The sequence below is a fragment of the Trachymyrmex cornetzi genome, unplaced genomic scaffold (assembly GCF_001594075.2).
Source record: "Trachymyrmex cornetzi isolate Tcor2-1 unplaced genomic scaffold, Tcor1.1 scaffold200, whole genome shotgun sequence".
NCBI lineage: Eukaryota > Metazoa > Arthropoda > Insecta > Hymenoptera > Formicidae > Trachymyrmex > Trachymyrmex cornetzi.
The window spans coordinates 226,865-242,771 of record NW_017296637.1 but is presented as its reverse complement, the minus strand read 5'-3'; the positions used below and the strand labels follow the sequence as shown (position 1 = coordinate 242,771).

Here is a 15,907-nt window from a genome sequence, read left to right as displayed (position 1 = left end):
GTATAATTAACCCTCGAACATCACACATGGGTATTTCGTGTCCATGCATTAAAAATAATCTCATTTTTGTTTTATTGCTTTGATAAAATCAAAAACTGTTTTTTTCTTCAAAAATCAAAGTTACAATTTTTATATCAAAACTGAATTATTTTCTTTTTCTGGTGCAGAAAGTAATTTCCATAATTTTTCTAAACATTTTTTCCAATGTTTGCATAGCAGGATAATTTAGTAGAGACCTTAAAGAATATGTGTGAAGTTTTACAGAATTTTTCGAGCACTTTAAGAGTCTTAAATCGAGTCGGACACGAATGACCCATGTGTCCAAAGATACCGAAATAAGTGTGATGTTCGAGGGTTAAAAATAATATTGTACAATTAACATACACATAAATTACTATTTCAAAAACCTTTTGTTATGCTGGCAATGAGTGAATTTTGTTGGCACAGAATCGAAATCGCACGGCTAATCGTTGTAGGAATGCAAGTGATCGAGATCAACCGTTGCGATCTCATATGATCGCGTCTGTATTCGCGAACGATTTCTAACGTTGAGCGTTGGCAAGGCAGAGAAAGGCTCTTTTCGGCTATACGTTTGGCCGTGACCCGTTTCATATTACATAAGCAGGCGAATCGTCGCTGGTTCGGCCTCGAAGGCCGAACCCACGGCGGCGGACCAGCACCGAGCGATCCGGGCGGGTAGGCTGAACGTCGGGTGAACACCCAGACAAGGTCAGATCCGAGCAGGATGCAGCTATGCAGCTCGATGAGATGCGCAGCACGTACCTTCTTTCATTTTCTTTTCTTTTCTCGCTTGCCAACTGATCGGGGAACAAGTCTTTGTTCGAAGGAAGGACGCTCGAAGGCTGTCGAAGAGTGACCAGGCAGACAAGAGCGTTGCACGATTGAAATCACTAAGAATATTCTTGTATTCAGATATTTTATTGATTTGTATCGAACAATATAATAAAGTAATGGATCGCAATTCTTAACAAAATGATAAATCTGAAATAATATAATACTATTTTGTTAGGTTCTTAATTTCTAATAAATTTCGTGTAAAAATAATAAGGGTTAACAATTTTTTCAATAAAAATGAATAAAATATCTTTGTTCGACGACACATTTATCAGTTATAAAAATATTAATTGCAATATAAAAATATATATATACATATATGAGTACTCTAGACGATTTTGTATTTTTAAATTGCTTACACAAGATCTGATTAATATCTCTTATATAAATAACAAAATTCTGTTTTATTTATTTCTTTTTTCATTTTTGGTATTCAAAATTTGCTACAAACGCTAATCCTGCAAATATTATTTACAAATACAAGGATCGCAGAATTATTTGCATTGCAGATGTAACAAGTTATTTTCTTTTACTCGCTACAAAATTGTTTTTCAACAAATGCAAAATATTTATCAAATATACAAAATTTCTTACAAACAGCAAACAAATTTGACAATTAAATTTTGTAATCTCTTTTGCGTTTATAGCAATTTTTTCCTCTCTATTGAAGAAGAAAGAAGAATAATCTGGAAGAAAAATAATCTTGTAAATCATAAAATAAATTCAAGAATAGATTTGAAAATGATTGAGTGAGAATGTACAGTATATTTTAGATTCGCCGCACATCCTTGTATTTGTATCTGTACTTTTTATCAGCTTAATCGATTAAAAATTATGCATAAATGTGAGTTTGAATAGTTAATTTTAACGCCAGTGACATATTTATATACTTACAACACTTTTCAGAAGATCAGAATGCATCGTGAAATACAAATACATATTACGGTGTGAAAAAAAGTTTTGTTTCGAAACGTGGGAAATGTAGAGTATGTGTTGAACTGCAACGAACGTTACTACAGTTTTAATCGTGGCGAGTCGTACGGATTTGTCCCGTGGTTCTTTAATCCCGCGGACTTACGTAACGCGATCCAATTTAGCCCATTCCTTCGTCCGTTCTCCGGTGATACCTACACACTGGAGCAAGCGTGCGCCGTTTTCGCAATTACGAGGCAATCGCCCGAGAAATCTGCCAGCCCGCAGAGCAAAACACTGTATGGTATATTAATATTATGCTCTAATAATGTATTATTGCGTACAAGCTATCATCTCGATGTTTCTTCGTATTGCAAACCTATCGTGCATAATCACACAATGATCATGCACGATTATCGCATTGCAAATGAATTAATTAATCGTTTCTTAATATAATTTGAAACATTAGTTTTTATCTTTACGAATCATTATTTAAAATATAATTTCCAAATGTTCCTCTTAAAATAAAATTTTTACAATAATCTCCAAAATTTAAAACGTTAATTGATTTTTAAATAATTTAAAATGGCGTATCTCGCTTCCCGGTAAACTAGAGCGATAGCCGAAGTCTTCCGTTTCTTCTTAATGCATTCTTATGTTTGAATTGCTGAATTAAATTTGCAAGTATATTTTTTAAACAATTTTCAATCAATCTTTTTTTAATAAAAAATATTTTGCATTTTTTCTCACTTTTATTTTGACTTTTATGGTTTATAACTCTACAACAGTTTCAATATTTTACTGGAAAAATTGATTCCAAATTGGTTAAAAAATAAAACTACGTTTTTTTGTTCATTATATTAATGATAATTTTACATTCACTTATTCAAAATTTTGATTTATTCATTTTTTTTGTTTCATCCAGTTTTGTTTCCTTTTAAAGTAAATATATCCATTTTTAAAATACACTTTTATCGAAAAAGTCTTTATATGACTTGCAAAACGCTACAAATAAATGATAAGCTTCTATGTAATAGTATTTTATAGCTATGGTAATTACATTTTGCTTATTTTAAGAAACGTTTATACTCTCTATTTTTCTCTATTCAAAGACCGAAACATCGAAGGCAAAGAAAACATTTTTTAAATAATATTTTTCTCTATATTTCTGGATAACACTGTAAATTCAAAATTTTGTGTTAAATTCCTCGATATATCGCAAATTATCCGTCACCGTCAATCTTTCTGCCGAGACAATGTTCACACGATAGATTTTCTGAATTAATCAGTCGCTATTCCAAAGCTTGATAGTGACATAATCCATGATTGCGCAATAGTAGAATTTTGTGCGGATTTCGCAGAAATCATGCTAAATAAACAAATCCGTCGAGATTAATTATCATATGGATAACGCGTAGCCACAGATGTTATCGGTACAAACTTTTGAGTGAATGACTTACGCAAGATTTTCGATGTTACCTCAAATTTAGTCAACCTTGATGTTACATACATTCGCCCGCGCGCGCATTGCGTAGATATTAAACGACCGATTATGTAACGATTAAGTTCAGCGTTAGTCAGCAGCCACGTAAGTTCCTAATTGCCTTGGCTTGAAAATTACAAAATCGACAACGTCAAATTGAAGTGTAATTTCAATAAGTGCAAAAGCAATAGTAATGAAATATATTTGGCTGTTTTTGTTTAATTTTTATCACAAAATATGACACAAGAAATAAAGTTGCCATGATAAATATGATATGGATATGATAAAAAGATACATTGAGAATTTAAAAAACTTATAAAAAATTATACAACAAATATATTGTGGTAGAGTTGACGTTGCAGAATCAACGAGAAGATAATTCAGAGAGAAAGACTCATAAAATTCGGAGGAACATATCAGGACTTACACGTAATCGCTTAGCCGCTTATGTAACGAGTGTGGCTAAGCTTCGTGTGTGCGAAGCTTCGTGGTTCGCAGCGTATTTCGCGGCCCACCTCGGCGAGAATTGCGAGAAATCAAGATGACACAATATGTGCAACGTTTCAGGCTTTCGTAAAAGATTTCAGAAAGCGATCGTTGGCGTCTCGATATAAATATAAATACGAATATTTTTCAGATAATTCGCTGAAGTTGCGTGACACAGTTCTGTTATTCACCGTAGTAAAATAGACATGTCGAGTAAGTTATTCGACATGTCTATCGACATGTTGTTGACCAGTCGTATCCGGTTGGAGATACGTATAAACTTCGCATATAATTTGAAGTTTAAATGTAGGTAATACAAAATACCTTGTTGAACTAGAAAATTAAAATCCAAGAAGAATTTCCGATTATAAATAATAAATTTGTAAGTAAAATATATATAGGATACAAATAAAAATTAATAAATAAGTGCAAAATTATTGAAGTTTATATATTTTTCACTAACATGGTTAAAATATAATATGTTAGCGAAATTATAATGTACATTTAATAAATTTTTTAAATATAAATTTATATCAGCAATTAGTATTGAAAAGTAGTTCTTGTTTCATAAAGCTATCCAAATACGGTTTGCAACTCACCATATTTCGTCAAGCATGTGAAACCACTCGAAGAAGTATCACTATCATGTAGTAGTTCGCAATCGTACGAGTGATCATGTTTTTACGATACATCAACCAGTTGCATTAAAATGTAACAACAGATGCCGAGGGAAAGATCGATGCCAATTGATTTTCAACACGTTTCATCTCGTCGAGTTGAGCCGCTTTGCCCACGCGAACATATAGATACATCGCGTTTCGTATAAATTACCAGTGAATGTCTATGTGCATGTTTATTCTATCGAAACTCTGTAGGAGAAAATGGATCTATAGAAGAAAATATCTGCAGCAATATCTGCAGCTTTGCATCATGAGATGAGATCAATGTAGCGATAATGCAAATTTCTCTGCGGTGTACGATAAAAATTATATATAGAAAACGAAAACTTGCAAGTAAAATACAGATAATGATCAAGTGTAATTAATTACATATGAGTAATTACATATGAGTAGATACATAAGTAGATTGTCGATTTGACAAGACGTTTCAGTGAAGATCAATCACATCAGTTGAAAACTGATCTCTCCGAGAGAGATTTTCATCTCTGACTAATTGATGATTGGTACTTGCACAAACATTATGTATTACCACACATACCATATGGAATTATTACGGACGTTATTACGTTAGTAGAAACACAAGTTACATTACACTGTTGAAAACTAGAGAAAGGCTATTTTTATTAAATCGATGATTTTTGCAAAAACTTTATTAATTATTACATGTTAAAAATTATTTTTTATGAAGAGAGACCAGTTTTATTAAATGGCATTCGCATAAATTATTAATACTAATAATTTATTTATACTTAACCAGATATCGTTCTGTATATGTACGATTAAATACGAAGTTAATAAAATTCACTAATAATGTGTACTATTCAGATAAATATTCAATTTTTAGATTGCATTCTGAATATTTTGTGCAACTCTTGGCGTTTTTCCTCTTCAGAAACAGTTCAGCTGCTACATAAAATCATATTTCCATTCGAGTTGCGCAAATTTGGGTTGTAAAGTGAGATCACCTACGACTCACTTGGATTTTATCGTAAACCTGAAACATGATTGCGCAACAATACAATATGTCTCTGCTCTATAATAAACAGTTAAATATGTCGATGGTTCAATGCTAAAAAAAACCATATAATATATAACTTTTTGTTTGAATAAATTCTTATCTGATTTAAAGTATGCATTAAAATTAAGTTTTTTAAATAAGCCAAATAATCAAATTCTTAACAATTTAGATTCCTAAATTTGTATAATATTGATAATTAATTTGAATAATTAATAAAGACATATCATAATACAAAGATTTTCGCTTTACCTAAAACTACAAATTAAGAATAAAAATTTTTGTATAATCAATACCACACACTACCACACACCACACCACCACACACCACACCACACACACACACCACCACACATGTTTGAATTGAATGTATTTGATTTCACACAAATAAAAACATTTATGCTAAAATTATTATAAAAATTATTATAAAAATATATCAACTTGAAAAAATATAGTAATATTATTAGATTAAATTATCTTAATCAGATACGTGAACAAAACAATACGATTTCATGTTATACATTTAATACGGAATTTTGACAAATACCAATCATTTAACACTATTTTTCTTGCACGCTTTTGACCTTTCGTGTTGTTATTCTACAGATTTTGTTTTCATTGTCTGAAAGATTGAATAAATCTTTCTCAATAAGATAAATATATGGTTTTGTAATAACGGGTTATTCTAGTGTCGCACGAAAAAAATGTAGTAATACTCACGAAAAGAAATGTTGGCATCATGTCCTGCTGGTAATACTCCCTGTTGTAAGTCACGCTCGCCTAAGGAGGCGTAATCGCGCCATTTTCGTAATTGCATTATTACGAGGATAGGCATAAGTATCCAGTCGGCATGTTGTGCAAGCAGCCGCGACTTTATTCTTTACATCGTCTCGCGAAGACAAGTAAATAATCAGTTGCTCCGCGATGTATTTCTGTGAAATAAAGAAAATAATTTCTCAATTAAACATTAGATGTTATATCGTAAAAATATTTAAAAATATAACACAAAATCTTATTATACGTAAATAAGCTGTTCCACTGTATAAATTAATATTGCCAGAATAAAATCATGAATTTTTAATAAAATTTTAATTAAACTTCTGATAAACAAAATTGAAGTGCTCGATCTAATTAATTGTAAGAAAAGTATTATATACACATTATCAGTTTAAAGATAAAAAATTTTTATTAAGCAAAATAAGCTTTAAAGTTTTGAAATATTTTGCGCTTCGGCAATTAGGAAAAAAAACAGAATTATTGTAAGCCAATATAGGTATCAGCATTGTACATACTTATATAATCATCGTAATCGACGGCGCACAGGCAAGACGGCTACGGCTTCGCAACATTGACGTCTATCGTTGTAAATGATCGCATTTGCAACCGGCGCAGCGCGCGTCCTAGAATATCACGCCCGTTAGATAATAAGAATACTACATGTTTACGACATTTTATCTTTCTTATTAGTTCAACGATGACGCGACTCAAATAATTTCTGATCGACATTTTTATTGAAAATAATTATCCTCCTCTCTCTCTCTCCTCTCTCTCTCCCTGCCTTAAATACCTTTTAAAATTAAACATATGAACATAATGGTAAGCAAGCCTCGTTTAACTAAACAGAAATAAAAAATTACAGATAAATAAATTTGTCATTGATCTATATACAAAATCAAGTAGTAAATGAATTCATTATAGACCTATATTAGAATTCTTTCAAGTATTTAAATTATAAAATTTTAACATATTTTTTTTTGATTTTTTTTATTTTTAATACTATTATCTTATGTACCTTTAGATTATTTAATGTCATATTTTTTATATTTATACTATTTCGTATACATTATTAATATATAATATCTCTCTCTCTCTCTCTCTCTCTCTCTCTCTCCTCTTTTTCTTTCTTTTTCTCTCTTTAGACACACACTATAGAATACATTTCAATAATGTTATCTTAAATTTAAAAAATTAACTATTATTTATAATATTTTTTTTAAATCAGAGTTATTTATACTTTTAAGTTCTTAATTACTCAAAAGTTATGACTGAAAAACATTTATCAAAAAAGATACAGAATTTAGAGAGTAATGCCCTTAGACATTTTACAAAAATATTTCTTGATGTAAACAGAAACTCGAGTGCAGCACGTTTGGTAACTAGAAATAGATTGCAATGCATAGTATGCTCAGACTAAGCTACTTCTGTCCACAATCGTAACAATGTATTTCTAGTAGTGTTAAGCGATCACGCGAGAACAGTAATTTGCATTTACACAATGCATTAGAAATGAAGAAAAAGTATGTATACATAATTTTATAATCCACATAGTTACTAGTTATAGTTTAATAAATAACGTATCCTAAATAAGATTAAATTATGTTTTAATTTAAATAATATCCTGTTACTTTAGGACCAAACACATACTCGATTTAAGAAAAAATGTTTGAAGTTCCAAAAAAACTCTTAACATTGTTTTATTAAATTTCGACAATCAATGTTTTATATGAAGAAAGAATTTCTGTAACAATAAATTAATAGACATCAGTGCAAGTAATTAACATACATAAGATATTTAATATGTATTGAAACATTATCGTACAAACATACCATTATCTTTTATTTTTGCCAGAAATAATTTAAATTTTAACACAAAGTATACTAAAAACAGTGCTTCTCAAATATAAATGAACGGGTTTAAAATCACTTTTGATTATTTACTCAAGTATATAAAGACCTAATCGATTAAGCATAGTGGAGAAAAAGTGAAAATGTGAATAAAACAATTAAAAAATCATATGGTCAGACCCGAATTATGTGACTCTCCATATGTAAAATATCGCTTATGACAGACCGTATCGTGAGAAAGACATAGAGTAAGCTTCCTTTGTTTAAACGATATCACTTAAGTACAACGTGCGAAAGCGCTAAACACTCATTATTCTCAGAACTATAAAACACCAGGGCGTCATCTTGGCAAGCCTCATACTCGAGAAGCTCGTTCTCGCACGGGCCAGTGACATAACGCGCGTACACACATATGCATGCGGATACTACTCAGCATTGAATATAAAGAAAATATCGAATGTAGCGTATAATAAAACACATATAATAATATGAAACAAGCAAATAAAAAATTATATAATATATTCTATAATAAATTATATAATATGTTCCATCAGTAAATATAAATATAAATATAGTAAAAAAGAAGGAATTTTAAAGAAAGAATGAAATAGAGATTTATTTAATTGCAATTTGTGATAACATTAATTGTGCTCCTATTTGAGTTTAAAGGTGATCAACAATTTTTATACTTGTGTCGCGTCTCTACTCCTATTTTTGCATACGCCTGTGCATGAAACGACATTATGTAAACCTCTGTCTTGAACGTGCGAGTGCACGTGGTTGATCACAGTACACACGTGTTTAATCCGTGTTCGAACTTACAGACATATACGCAATAAAAGAAATCGTACTTTACTTATTAATCTAATTTTCAATTTAATATATTTAACTATCTTTGATATATAATACAATTACGTAATTAATATCTTTGTCCTTTTTACGTAATTGCAATGACGCAAATCACAATTTTCTATTTTCTTGTTCGTTTTATAATAAATTAGAAGTTAAAGCTAGAAATTAAGAAAATGTGTATCTATCTCTCATAAATTTTAAAAAATAATTTGTAAAATAGTATAATTAACTGTTGTTCTGAAAAATAAGTACTATTTTTTACATTAAACTTTTTTTACATTAATTTTTTACATTAAATTTTTACATTAATTTAATAAATAAATATTTATTTATTAAACATTATATCGTGTGCAGTTTTATTTATGTTGTAGATGAACAAAAAAGTTTCTTACGGAAGAATTGCTCCTTTCAACACTTGTGGTTCAAGAATTTTTTATTTTATTAGCATAATTATATGCAATCGTTTTCTTCTTATAAGATTGTAAGATGACTTAAATATCGCTGTACTGCCAACAAGGTTGTTTTTGTTATTGAAAATGTAATTTTGATAAAGATATAAAATACTCAAAATAAAATTGTTTACAATTATATTATTTATCTTGTGAAAATATAAAGTTATCGTGCTAAATTGCAAAAATATAATGTCAGTAGTTTTTGTTTCAGTAACGGATCTAAAATAGATTAAGAAAAAACAAAGTAGATAGGAAATGAGAAATTATTGTTTTAGATAAGTGTGTATATATACATATATATACACACTTATCTAAAACAATAATTTCTCATTTTTATTTACCATTTTATTTACGTAATGTAATATATATATATAGAAACATTGTACTAGACATAATACTTATATCTAATGTTTATCATATAGATAGAAGCATGAAAGATTGAATCATAATCCTATCCGATTATAAGCCGCTTCTCGATATGAATCTTTATATTAGTATCACAATAATCTGTTAGCATCTTGCACTCAAGACAATATCGAGAATTAAATAAGATTTTGTCATGCAAGAGCAAAATTAAATAATAAACGTTTTTTTATTAAACGCATTTTATTTACGTAATGTAATATATAATTTTATAACTACTAAACGAAATTAAGGAAATGTGTTTATTACTATCTCATTTCTTAATCCTTGTAAATATAATACTTTCAATAATACCTATCTAATGTCTCAAAAATGTTGAAAATGTTGATTTGAATCAATATATAATGTTTGTTAACAAATGTTCTTTTAATAAAGTAAACGTTTATTTAATAAAGTGGTATAAAGCTTCATTCATTTAATACAATCGCTAGATTCATAAGACGAATTGGCAGAATACTTGGCAAACAGAATAAAGCATTCTGCAAAATAATAATCCAACTCAACGGTTCATTTGTATAATATTGAGTTGTAAGAATAATTAGACAGAAACATTACGAAAATATACTATCATAAACTTTACTATAGAAATATAAATAATTGCACAAATAAGTAAAGAAGGCCATTTTCAGATAAAACGGATCTTAGTGCCTAATAAGTAATACGTAAAAATATTGTTAGCTACTAAGATTCGATTTAATCAAATATGACCTTTTTTGTTTATTCGTGTTGATTATTTCTCGACTTTAACTTATTATTGATAAATGAATGCATTATTATCATGAAATATCTTACAAAACTCGCAATAAATTATCAGAAAATTAGTAAATCCCCATCATGTAAATACAAAAATTCATTCTTTGGATAAGCCATTCTTTGATTGAAATAATCCAAATTGATGTTATATAATTTGCATTTTTAATATAAAATTATTTATAATGCAAAAAAATTATCATTTTAATTTCCAAAACCTCGACTTTTTTGTAATTACAATTATATTCAAGACTTCAGAAGAGTACTAACTTTTATTATTGACATTTTTCTACATTAAATTGTTAACAGCAATCAATTTAAAACGTAAATAAATCAATTGATTGTTTGTAAACATACATATAAATAATTTTATTTATTTATTCTACCAATTATTGGCATTTTTATATATCTTTTATTAACATTGATAATACGTAAGTATATTTCGACAAGTGTACACATTGTAATACACATTCATCATTTTTTTATTTATTCTTATTCCTTTATGATAAAGATAAAACATTTGTTGCAATTTTTACAAATAGTCGCTCAATTATATATTAAAAAGACCTTAATAAAATTAACAGAATTTTAATTGTGCAAATAAGCAATTCAATTTCTCAGTGACTCAATCCTTCATCAGCGCGTATAACTGTAGTTGAAAATATGAAAATACTTGGCTCTTGGTTTCGGCAACAAAATACTTGTAGTAAACATTGTTTACCTGCGAATAACATATTTATAGTTAGGTGAATGTGTCGTCTCGTAAACAGGTTTACACTACTGATAATTAACTGCGTAACGAAATCTACACTTCACACGTGTTTGACTTTATGTATTTCGTTTCAGTTCAAAATAGACATTTTGAAGTCACTAAAGCATTATATGCTAATTACATGTATAACACAACGTATGGAGAAAGACATTTGCAGTAAAATCCTTATACTACTGAGAACTAAAGGTTTATAAAAAAATTTTTTTACAAACGTTATCTTTAGAGATTTTGTGAGAAAATGAGTCATAAAAAGTTAAAAAAAAGTAATTTTTTAATTAAATTATATTGAATTAATTTCTCCTGAGCTTAAATAAATAAATCCGTTGTCATTTTATTTATCCATGTAGCAAGACGTCAAATGACGTCTTAATAATGTTTCTTTAATAACATCAATAAGAAAGACGTCATTAAAATGTGCGAAATACAATAGATATCTAGAAGCACTCACATATCTTAAGTGATTTAAATCTGTCAGTTTATTTAAGAAATAAATTTATTAAAAAAAAAAAAAATGTTTTTTACAGAATATTCAAAACTATATCGTCCAATATGCCTTATTGTAGAAAAGAAATATTTAGGGAAGTCAATAAATTATTCTTTACAAATATACAATCCCATAAGAAGAGTGATGACATATTGATGACATATCGCTTTGATGCTGGCATAAATCTTGAGCTTTCGCACGACCGAACTTCCGTGAAACATTACGCTCCTGAACACTTCAATACGTAACTGTAGTTACATCACGACAAGCTATGAGTTTTATTTCACAGAAAGCTCAGTCGACACACATTAAAATGACAAGAATATCTAAAATTGTATTTAACTGTTAATCCCTAGTCTAAACTCGCCTTTTTCGAATGATACCAAAATATATAAATTCTTTCAACTCACAATCTGCTCTGAAAGATTATTTGTGAAATATTCAACAATTGCGTAATTATCGCTATACCACATTTGATTATTAAAAAATCGAAATAGTTGTTGAATATTTCACAAATAATCTTTATTATAGAGTAAACAGTATATACAGACGTAAATTTTAAAATTATCATATAATACTATATTTTGCCACAGACTCGAAATTTAAATTTAAAATCAATTTTTTTTCTTTCCATTTTATAAATTAACAGATATTGCAAATTTTACAATTTATACTTTTATACAGAAAATCTCATATTTACTAATATATAATATTAGTTTACTATTATTACTAATATACAAGTCCACCTTTTGTTGAAGTATTTTAAACAATTGAATGATATGTGTGAAAACTTGTATGTTACTTTGGATATATTATGCACAATTAAAAATTTAAAAAAAATCTTAAAAATGTTAAATATCTTAAAACTGTTAAAAATTTTATGTATATAGAATATCTTGCCTTTAAAATATTCGAGTATTTAAAAAATTTTTAATTCTTATGGATAAAAAATTGTTCTAACTGTATAAATACAATGGGTTAAAACATAATAATAATTATAAAATGTTATGAAAACAAAAATATATTTTTACAATATTCAAGAATTTTAAAACTTTCAACACTAATTCGAAATTTAAAATTTTCAATGCATTTGGGATTTTCTAACTATTCGAAACTTAAAAAAAATTTTTTGGTTTTGTATAATGTTCGAACACTTCAAAATTTGCATCATATATTCACAATGATTCAATTTGTTTTAAATCTATTATTGTACGAAACAAGCTTTTCACATCATATACTAAAATAACGAATGATTTAATCACATGCATTTTAGCACGAATCAAAAGAATCGACGTATGGTTCATTCGATATACAAAGATGCTGGAATTTGATCAGTTATTTCTCACAATTGTCGCGTAAGAGGAAAACCCGTCCATACTTCTAATTAAACACGCGCTGCTCGGTATTCGATCATTCATTGCGGCGAGTCGCATCGCCCCAGTAAATACGGACAGTCGTGACAGACGTATCGCCGATGTTATAGCTCTTCACTGTATCGCGCGACGGGCGCGATTCACGCTCATTCATTACATAAAGCAGCTCACTGTTTACCGAGAGCTTTATTTTTAGTCATGCCGCGTTGCTTTATGCGACGCCCGCCGATTTGCGAGACCGCACCGTCGTCGCTCGCTCTTGGTTCTTGCGCGGTTAAGTCCCGTTTACGCAACCACGCTTCGCAGCCGTCTTCATCATCGGGTCGTGCCGCACGCGTACAAAACCCGCGCGTACAAAACGCACGTTTCGATGCATCACGATCGCGTCTTATTCGAACGGTTCGCTCTGCTGATAACGAGAGTCGGGAAATCATCGTTTAGCGCAAAACGTTTATGTAACAATCATGTTACGTGATACGTAATTTTAGACAAATTAATGGGGATTTTCCTTCGTAAAATAGCTACAATGCGTCGACTGAATAACAAGATAAATAAGAATATAAAATTTATTAATTTTGCGGAATAGATGTTATAATAAATATCTAAATAAATCATCAAGAATAACGAATTATGAAAATACGCATTATACGTTCAATATCGATTGCACCATTAATTGCGAACATAAAGTTGATACATTTTGTTTTTATTATATGGCGTACATTTTTTTTTTAATAACGTCCACTTTAAATAGCAGTCAATCCGATTTTTGTAAATTAATGGACGGAAAAGGTCTTACATAAGCAACTAAAATCATAGCTTCTTTCGAAGCAGTTCTAACCACATTTTTGCGAAATGGTGCAACCAGTAAGTGCCCGCAAGACGTTTCAGTGGTGTGTATCCGGTTGATTGGAGGAATCCAAATCGGTATTTGCGCTTTTCAATCGTATTGAACTCGTTAAGCATTACTCAACGCTCTAATAAACACACGACTCGGTAAGGTGCCTAATTGTGAAACACGATGTTTAATAATGTATGCGCGGTAGATCGACTAAGTATATACGACAGTGCGCGACGATCTTTCCAAGACAATTTCCGTTATTACTTTTGAAAGTGTCGATTATAATTTGATGCAAATAATATGATATATATATTACACAAAATAAAACATAAAACTAAATTTTTCAAAACAGGAGATAACAGCAAAATGTAACGCTTTTTATATTGCACGAAATTCGAATAAACAATTATTAGTAAATTATACATTTTCTACTTATGTAATTTTTTACATTTATACATTTACTACTTAGCAATTTTTAAAAAATTGCGATCTACGCTTTTAAAATTTTAAAATACTAGGACTGATTGTATAAAATTGTAATTTTAATTGCAGAAATTTATAATATATTAAGTAGATTCAAAATTGATTTAATTGACATTTCTATATGTACTTCTTTCCCTCCTTTTTATTACATGTAGCTTGATTAAATAAACGTCGATAACATAATCACACGGTTATTTTTGTTCGTTACGTCTATATCCAAGAGTGAAAAATTAAAATATTAACATAAACGTTGCGAGAATGAGATTAAAACATTAACGAGGAAGAAAAAAAAACGTAGGCTCCGGAGAGATCATGATATGTAATTTCAACGACACCTACATCGAACGACGATTAAAGTTGCATTAAAAAATTCGCAGAGCGCTTCCTCCGCCAAAAGGAGCAGGTACGACGACGTGTGGTTGCGGCGCGCCTCGTCGGCCGTGTGTAAACCATTTACGTAACGGCGCGAGATACGCCGTATTTCGATGATTAACAATTTGTTTTGCGATCGGCAAAGGTGACTCTTTGTACGACACAAATACCTTACGTAAGACAGCAGATAAACGCGCGTATGCAGCTGGAGATTAAGCGCGCGCGGCTTTTCGGATTTTGAGACGAGACGCGATCGGTTTTCGATCGCATCCTCCGCAACGATCGCCGTGTTTATAGACTGAAGGAAACGCTAGACTGCCAGACGCATATACTGTTTCTTATTGTGCATTTTGATATGCAATTAATTATTCATTCTAAAATTTTTCATATAGCGACTTATTTTCTTGAAAAGTGTTCATATTTCGAATCATTAAATAAAACTGTCCAGAAGCAGAACAATGACATTAATCAATAAACCTTTAAGATACGTATTAGCCAAAGACATTCTCACTGTTTTTGATTTTTATCTCGTATAATTAGAAAATAAATTTATACTTAGAATGCAAAACAGCTATGGAAAATTATTACGGGCAAGGGTGTGTCACTGCATTTTAGTAGAAAGACACTACTATACTACTTAAAATTGTAATGTATTTAATAAATCGAAATAACACGAATATTTAATAATTATTGATTTATCAATGTTTTTGTGAATCAAGTAAGTTACAATTATTTATTTATTAAATGTTTACTTGCATATTTAACATTCTATTGTTAAACAACAAAGTCATCGCGTTTGTTATGTTTTGCTTGTCCGCTGTGTCATGAATACGTAATCTAAATATCTCGAGCAATCATGTAAGAATATGCAGTATTAATACGCGCCTTTATTATTCCGACTATTGACAGTCATCCGTTTCACATTCTGGCATAACGATTATGCATATAATTTTGAACGCAATTGAGTCGTACAGCGTAAATGACACAAATAGGGGTGACAAAGGAGCGGTTTTTACAGTTCTTAAACAATGATTTTTAGAAAAAAGATAATA

General features: G+C 29.7%; 1 long non-coding RNA gene across 1 annotated transcript; it reads right to left on the bottom strand.

The window, feature by feature from the left end:
* Window positions 1-5,271: 5,271 nt before the first annotated feature.
* On the bottom strand, window positions 5,272-6,819 carry LOC108759663 (uncharacterized). Its single transcript, XR_001940037.1, has 3 exons — window positions 6,724-6,819; window positions 6,152-6,363; window positions 5,272-5,410 (listed from the first exon to the last, which is right to left on the bottom strand). It is a non-coding gene; the product is annotated as an uncharacterized LOC108759663 (long non-coding RNA).
* Between the last annotated feature and the right edge of the window lie 9,088 nt (window positions 6,820-15,907).